We start from the raw sequence: 7,563 nt of genomic DNA on the forward strand, positions 1-7,563 counted from the left end.
TCTCTCTCTCTCTCTCTCTCTCTCTCTCTCTTTCTCGCTCTCTCTTAAAAATGGAAATAAGTAGAAACAAAGGGAAAAAATGTATCAGCCTCCTTGTGATGCCTGTTAGTTCTAAGGAACGTGTTGAAGGCCCAGAAGTAATAACCTCCCAAGTGGTTAAAAAGTATGTTAATGGGGCCTTGTGTTGGGAAACAAACAATCTTTTGTCTTTGATTTTCTCTTAGTAAAGACGAAGAGTGACAATAAAGCTATGCCATTCTCCTTCCATTGTAAGAAAATCATGAACCTAACCTATGCTCACTAAATCCGACTATAAAACTCAGGTACATTATGTTTGAAGTGTAGTCAAAGCTGAAATATAGATAATAAAGTAGTGCAGGCTAGGTAGTGGTCTAGTCTCGGGTCGGTTCTTTAACTGTTGCTTACATTTCACAAAAGAAAACTGCAAGCTTCTTAAAATAAAACTATCTCGACCATGTACTGTGAGCTGAACAACTCTTGCTATAAGGGATACCTCAGTCAAAGCTGTAGCCCTGTATCATTTTAAGCATTTCTGCTACAGTTTCTTTCTCTGGGATTTTCGCAATCGAAAGGAACGTGTACAGTCTGTGCGGCGCTCCGAGGGTTTGCAAGGATTGACTGCGGAGTGGTCGTGAAAGGTAAGGATTTTCCCATTAGATAACGAAAGTAGTTACGTTTAAAAGTCGTTGTTTTAAAATAAAATCTGCTAAGTAACCTAACAGACAACAAACTTAGGACAGTCGGAACGCCAGAGTTCTACGGATTAAAAACTTGTAAAGTCAACGTAGGTATTTAACAGCCCCTTCGACAAAATGCAGATCATTCAGGAGGCGGACTTCAATACCTTTAATTAATGTCAGGGCCAACCAGTGTCAAAAGGTACACAGTGTCTAAACAGATATCCCGGGCGGCGGATATCGAATTCTCTCTTTACCTAGACAAAGAGCCACAGCAGTACGTCAAGTACAGAACTCACATTTTCTCTTTGAAATGCCGAGTGATAGAGAAATAACAGGCTACCGGTAATGCCACATTTTCCGGTGATCGTTAATCAAACTGATTAAATGTTATTCATTTCGAAAAGACTCGGGGTAACTGTGGTAAAATACAATGGCTCCTGATTGTTTCCTGCATTCGACGAGTTCTATTGTCTAGCAAACATGGACTTGCTATTGTGGACCTTAAAATGAAAGCCTCGAACAAACACTGTCTAAATATAAGAACTCTTTTTATCTCCCAGTAGATCTATGTACGTTACTATCGTCGTCCTTGTTGTGGAAAGCTTTGTTCAATATTTTGGAAAAAAGAAGTCCATTCTCAATTATGAAATACGGCAGTTTCAGGTCCGTGATATATCTCTAATTTTTGCGAGAAATAGCATCATGAAAATAAAACACGAATACTCTGTCAGAAAAAAGTGGCATAAATATAATATAACAAGTTAACTCAAACACTAAACTAGCCCAGCCCTTCCCTCTTTAAGCGGACATTATCAGACTGGTCCAGTTGTAGACCGTCAAGAAGAACAGAGACATCGTGGTAAACCATCAAGTAAACGAACACCAGCTCGTTTTCTCTTTGGACGTATACCACACTGTCAGTATTGGTACATGACGTACTGACAAGCATGGTCAAATAAAGGAGTTATCAAAAAGGAGTTCCTTGCAAGTAGCAACGGAATGAACCAGCTTAACTCTATATTATTTCGTCTTTTTCCTGTCTTTGGTTTGGCAGATAAAATGTATGAAGTAAAATCAGGAGGAAAAGGAACGGTGTTCACAAAAACTGTGAAATATCGTTTAACACTTTCACCATCTCAAAGCCCCAATGTTTACACTGTTCTACCTGGATCCATAAACGTGCACAGCGTCTCATACCCATACAAATTGTTAACGTTTCTTTTTTTAAATATATATTTTTGTTTTCTTTTGGTTTGGTTTTTTAAACAATATTTTCCCATTTTCATTATAAAAACACTACAGAGACTGATGTTTAACTCACTTTCAAGACGATGCCGTGGCTAATGATAACCTCATGTTCTGGGCAATGCACTCTTGAGAAAAACGGAACATTGCTTGTGGCAGTTGGGAGTAAAATCTCTTTTGAAAAATAAACGTTCTAGAATAATATTTCAACGAAGAGCAAGATGACACGTGACGTCAGTTTTAACTCAAATTATGTGCCTTTAAGAAAAGTACGTAATCTTTTTGTCTTCAGAGACATGTTCTCAATTAGAGCCTGGAGATAGTTTTAAACAAAAAGGCGTAGTTTATCGTCTTTTTTTTCTCTTCAAATAGCATTTACTCAGAGTAAAAAAGTTTGCTACAGATTGCAAACTGCAAATAATAGTGTCAGGAGAGAGAAGGAGCCAAGGAAACGCAGTAGAAAGGCTGAAGAAAGAGCCAGGAGCACAGAGGAGGGGGCAAAGGGGACGGGGTAGGGGCAGAACGTTGAGACGAAAGCAGACGACGGAACATGATTAGAGAGCAGGATAAGAGGTGAAAGGAAAAGACGGGATAGATATTGCCAAGTTGCAATAATAGCGTAATATGAACTGAATTATTAAGAGTTTTTATCGCACATTTTTAGGATATCCTCGCTTTTTAGGGCACCCTTGCCATGGGTGTTTGTTGCAAATTTTAATGCACCATTTCAGAAAGTATATCAATAAGGCTCGTTTTCCCTCAATTTATGTATCAATATAGTTGAGCATGATTGCTCGTCTACTTACCCCCGCCCACCCCCACCCCCCCAAAAAAAAACCCCTCCTTCCCCTGGAGTTTTTTTTTCGAGATATCTCAACACCTTAACTGGAGAATACCTTCAATATATCAGTTTATGAAGGCACGTTAGGCCATACAAAACAGATGTACGTTTGGAACATGCTGTTTTATTAATTATGGGGCAGCAAGTTTTACCTAAAAGCTCAATAGCAATACTAACTTGCAAATGTTGTTGTTGTTGTTGTTGTTGTTGTTGTTGTTGTTGTTGTTGTTGTTGTTGTTGTTGTTGTTGTTGCAGTAGTTGTTGTTGCCGTTATTGTTGTTTCCCCACAGTATGTAAACTTTATGTCGACGACTGTTAAGTCTTCATTGCAAGCGGTTTCACAATATAAAAGGTTGAGACTATATTTTAAAGAGCCAACCTCCCAAATACACAACTTATATCTGTCAAAAGTGTCAGCTTGAATATTGAAACATTATATTTGCCTGTTGTTAATTGGTCAAAATGACGCCATTAAAATACCTTAACTTTCTAATGGTTTGAGTAAAAATATTGTAATTCTCTCGAAGCGTAATTTATATCCTCTCCGAGGAAGGTAGAGAGTTTAATGAGATTATATGTGTGGCATCGTGGTGAAATCAGGCGCTGGTAAAAAAATGTAAGGAAATCGACCCCCCCCCCCCTTTCCCGTTGAGTCATTTCTATCGATGTTGTGTGTTTGTCTTTTGTTAGAGGAGAGGGGGGGGGGAGGATTGGGGGCGTGGGGGGGGGGGGAGTGGACTCCACACTTTTTATGTCCATAAAAAAACTTATTCCTGAGAAGATTTTACTGAAGAGCATTGAGCAAAGACACAAAAACACATAATTTGCAGTTCCTATGAACACTACAGCTAATAAAGGATTCAAACCTTCCTGGCGACCATTTTCTCACTAATATTACCCCTGACACCAAACGATCCCCACCTACTTCATTTGCAAATATCATCTCGACTTCTCTTTAGGATGGTGGGTACTAGAATTTAAAAAGAAACAACCCAAAGCAAATTAGCAGACTTTAAGATGATATCAATAACCCAACATATCAAAGAATTGACGAGCGACTGATTCCACTGCATCATGGCGCATATCAATTTATAGTTCTCCGACTAAAAGGGGGCACAGTTCCTAAGCATCTCGGATTCAGCGTAAACGCCACAACTTTTTCAGGACAGGGATGTTCCTTACTCTGAGCACACGTAGATTTCTCCCCACTTTCTAGTCGTTTTGCCTACGCAGTGTCCTGTCCGATTAAAACAAACAAACAAACAAAAAATAAATCCCACACTGGGCAGTTTTAGACGACTATGTTATCAACCTATTTGAGTCTTATATGGTGTAGCGCTGTTTCTGAACCCTGAGACAAATGGCAAACAGAAAGGAAGGCATCCACTTTCACTTGGTTTCCATGAGAGGAGTGCAGTAGAAAATATGGCGATTTAGCGCTTGATGGTACTCGTCAGCAGAAGTACTTTAGGTTAGTTACCAGCTATATTGATGCTCATCAATGGCCAGCTATTTTTGATGAATTAAAACAAAACTAGAACTAAAAAAAACCCCACCTGAACTATGTTGTTTTCCAATGTGTGTGAGTGTTTTTGTATGTTTGTGTGTTTCTTCCTGAAATACTAAAAGATATTTGAACGTTCGCCCCCCTCCCCCATTTTCACCCCTCTCTCCTCACTTCAATGCCTCCTCATTTAGAACAGTTTGGAAACCGGTTCTTAAATAAACCAACGTAACTAGATAGGTTGGAAATAGAAAAGTAGAGAGAACAGAAAAAAAGAAACACTATTGTTTTTCTTATAAGTAAGTAGTAAGCGAAGAATTTCACATGTCTATCTTGACTTGTATATATATAATCATTATAATCACTTTTGTTTTATTAAGTTTTTTCGACGCTTGCAACTGCATAATAAGGTTATATGAGCGCCAAGGGGTGGATATCAGCTGAGAAGTCCAAACGGGGAATCAGGCTTACTCTGTCCACCTCTCTAGCCTCAACAGCATCAAAGCCTGCTTCGATTATCAAGGACTCGCGGGAATAGCAGCTCAAAGCAAGAGAGTGACAAACATAAAAAAAGAAGTAGAGGGATAATGATGACAGTAAGGATGAGGAAAGAAAAAGCAGCAGTTCCCCCTATGTTGTTCCAGCACAGTCTGAGCATGACATCGATATATCAGCCAATTTACAATTCTACTGTGCATAAGAACATGTTAATGTCTCCCCTTTGGGAATGGTCTGTAGACAACTTCAGTCAGTAGCACTGTCCTGATAATCTATGACAACATTATTTACAAACACTCACAAACAAACACCCTCCCCCCATTCCTCTTTATCTATCTATCTATCTATCTATCTATCTATCTATCTATCTATCTATCTATCTATCTATCTATCTATCTATCTATCTATCTATCTATCTATCTCCCTGACCCTCTTTTTTTCTCTCTGTCTTTTTGGTTCTCTATCACGTATGCATATGCACACAAACATACACTTTATGAATCACATGCTCGCTCTCTAACACTCTCTCTCTCTCTCTCAAACACACACTAACACGCATACACACACACGCAAACACACACACACACACACACACACGCACACACATACACACACACAAACACACTCGCGCACGCACACACACTTACGCACTAATGCGCTGAGGGACCAACAGTTGAGCGATACAAGGGCATTCCACAAAATCAAGGCCTCGTAAAAAGAAACATCTATCTATCCACACCAAAAAAAAAGACCAGACAACCAATACAAACGTTCTTTTCTCGAAGAAGCAGAGAGGTTAATCTCCTATTCAAAATCTCTGTATAAATCATAAATCTTTCTTCGCGGTTATCCGTATTAATGCTAAAATTGTTTGGTTCGTTGCCGACGCGTATTTACGTATTGGAACAAAACGTTTTACGTATGTTGCTATGGTACCGACTCGGCGGTCAAAGAAATTGGGAAACTGCTTTCAACAAAAATAATCCAAAAAGTTATTATCTCTGATAAAACTAAACAATAAACGGCTAGTGAATAGTATTTTTATACCGCAAAATCCCGTTCAACAGTAAGCTCCATGCTCTTTATAATTTATAATATAACCACCAGGCAGACCTGATAGCAATCTGAAAGCAACCTAAGCTTTCTGGGAAGCATACAGTACACGAAGCCAATTTTACTAGCGATAAAAGACAATGTCCGTTGACTATGGCCACGTACCCATTGACACATGGAGAAAGTGAGAAATATTCGTGGTACGTGCCTTTTCCAAGGACACATCGTCGGGCCTTAGCCTCGAACACTGAACTCGCAAGCTCACGGTTACGAACCCGAGAGCTATTTCTTATGGGAGATACGCTTTGAAATTAAGACGAGACACTTTAAGTTCACATTGGAAACGGGAGCTATGCCAACACCAATTGTGAGGCAGCGTGGTGGAATCAGGGTCTCGTCCATTTTGGGCATATAGAGTTATTGGTATCATCTTAAAGCTTGTTCAATTGTCTTTATTTTGATGAGAAACATATCCATTTATCTTGAATAAAAGTCGAGATATTTGCGAAAGAAGGAGGTGGAGGTCACCTGTTTTCAGAGGAGAAATAAGAGAGAAAATGGCCGCAAATGATTTCTTATTTCCTTAGCTTAAGAGTCCGTGGTAACTGAAAATTTACATTTTTGTGCCTTCAATCAACGTTTTTCAGAACAATTTCCACAGAGATGAGTTCTTTAATAGGCATGAAAGTTGTTGAGCCAAAAAACAAAAGTTTTTATAAAAATTCATAATCCTACGGAAAAATGCAAGTTTCTTCACTTTCATTATTTTGACGAGAGCCTGATTCCACCACGCTGCCTCACAATTTATATCGAAAGTGATCATAGTACAATAACATGCCATTTTTGTAAATGTTCGCACGAGCTTTTCAAAGCTTTTGGTATTATTGTCGTTGTCATTAATTCTGCTCCGACAACCCTTTTTCTTTAAATGCATTAATCTGGATCATGTTTTGGGAATTTTAGCTCTAATAGATTGTGCGTGTATACATGTGTGTATGTGTGTGTGTGTGTGTGTGTGTGTGTGTGTGTGTATGTGTGTGTGTGTGTGTGTGTGTGTGTGTGTGTGTGTGTGTGTGTGTGTGTGTGTGTGAGAGAGAGAGTGTGTGTTTGTGTGTTTGTACAAAGCAGTCATATCTTAAAACAAGTTTGACATAAATAAATGAGTGTCGCACAAGTCAGACAAACAGACTGGAGCAGCTATTTAGAGTTCAGGGAAAGTGAGCCGGCAAGGTAACAAAAGGAGATGAGGAAAGAAAAAGAACAATGCAGCAAGTCTTGTTCTCCATTTTGAAAAAGGATTGTTATTTTGAGTTTTTTCTCTGAAGGTGTGGGGGGGGGCGGCATACGTTGTGATACAATTGGGTGTTGTTGTTTTTTAACCAATAATCGAGTGCCAATACTGAAACTTAAAAACCCTTTCGAATTATTGATTTTTAGTTTTCATTGTTTGCTCATGAGTTGCTAACTTATTAATGCACTTTCTCACATTCCCATAGTCACGGCTTGTCTAACAATGATTGGATAACGCCACATCTGAAGAAGGGAGACGGAGTCTCAAAGAAAGTAAAAATCATTTCCAGCGGCATGCTTCACCTACTTGCGGTCTTAAAGCGGCTTCTAAAGCAGAAGGTTCAAAGAGTTTCTGGGTGGAGACAAAGTCCCCACCCCCTCCTCCCCCCCCCGCGAGCACACACAAACACCTTTACCCAAATTACCTAACC

The 7,563-nt window shown here is 39.2% G+C and overlaps 1 protein-coding gene and 1 non-coding gene across 2 annotated transcripts in view; one reads left to right on the forward strand and one right to left on the reverse strand.

Moving 5' to 3' along the window:
- LOC101862384 (proteoglycan 4) overlaps positions 1-7,563 on the reverse strand; it is a gene marked incomplete in the record, with an annotated part of 144,199 nt that overhangs the window by 32,072 nt on the left and 104,564 nt on the right.
- Positions 229-7,563, forward strand: part of LOC101847848 — a 121,518-nt gene continuing 114,183 nt past the window's right edge. The window contains exon 1 of the transcript XR_004858296.1: positions 229-659. This is a non-coding gene — a transcript (uncharacterized LOC101847848). The remainder of the gene's footprint in view (positions 660-7,563) is intronic.

Source organism: Aplysia californica, unplaced genomic scaffold (genome assembly GCF_000002075.1).
Source record: "Aplysia californica isolate F4 #8 unplaced genomic scaffold, AplCal3.0 scaffold00004, whole genome shotgun sequence".
Classification (NCBI taxonomy): domain Eukaryota; kingdom Metazoa; phylum Mollusca; class Gastropoda; order Aplysiida; family Aplysiidae; genus Aplysia; species Aplysia californica.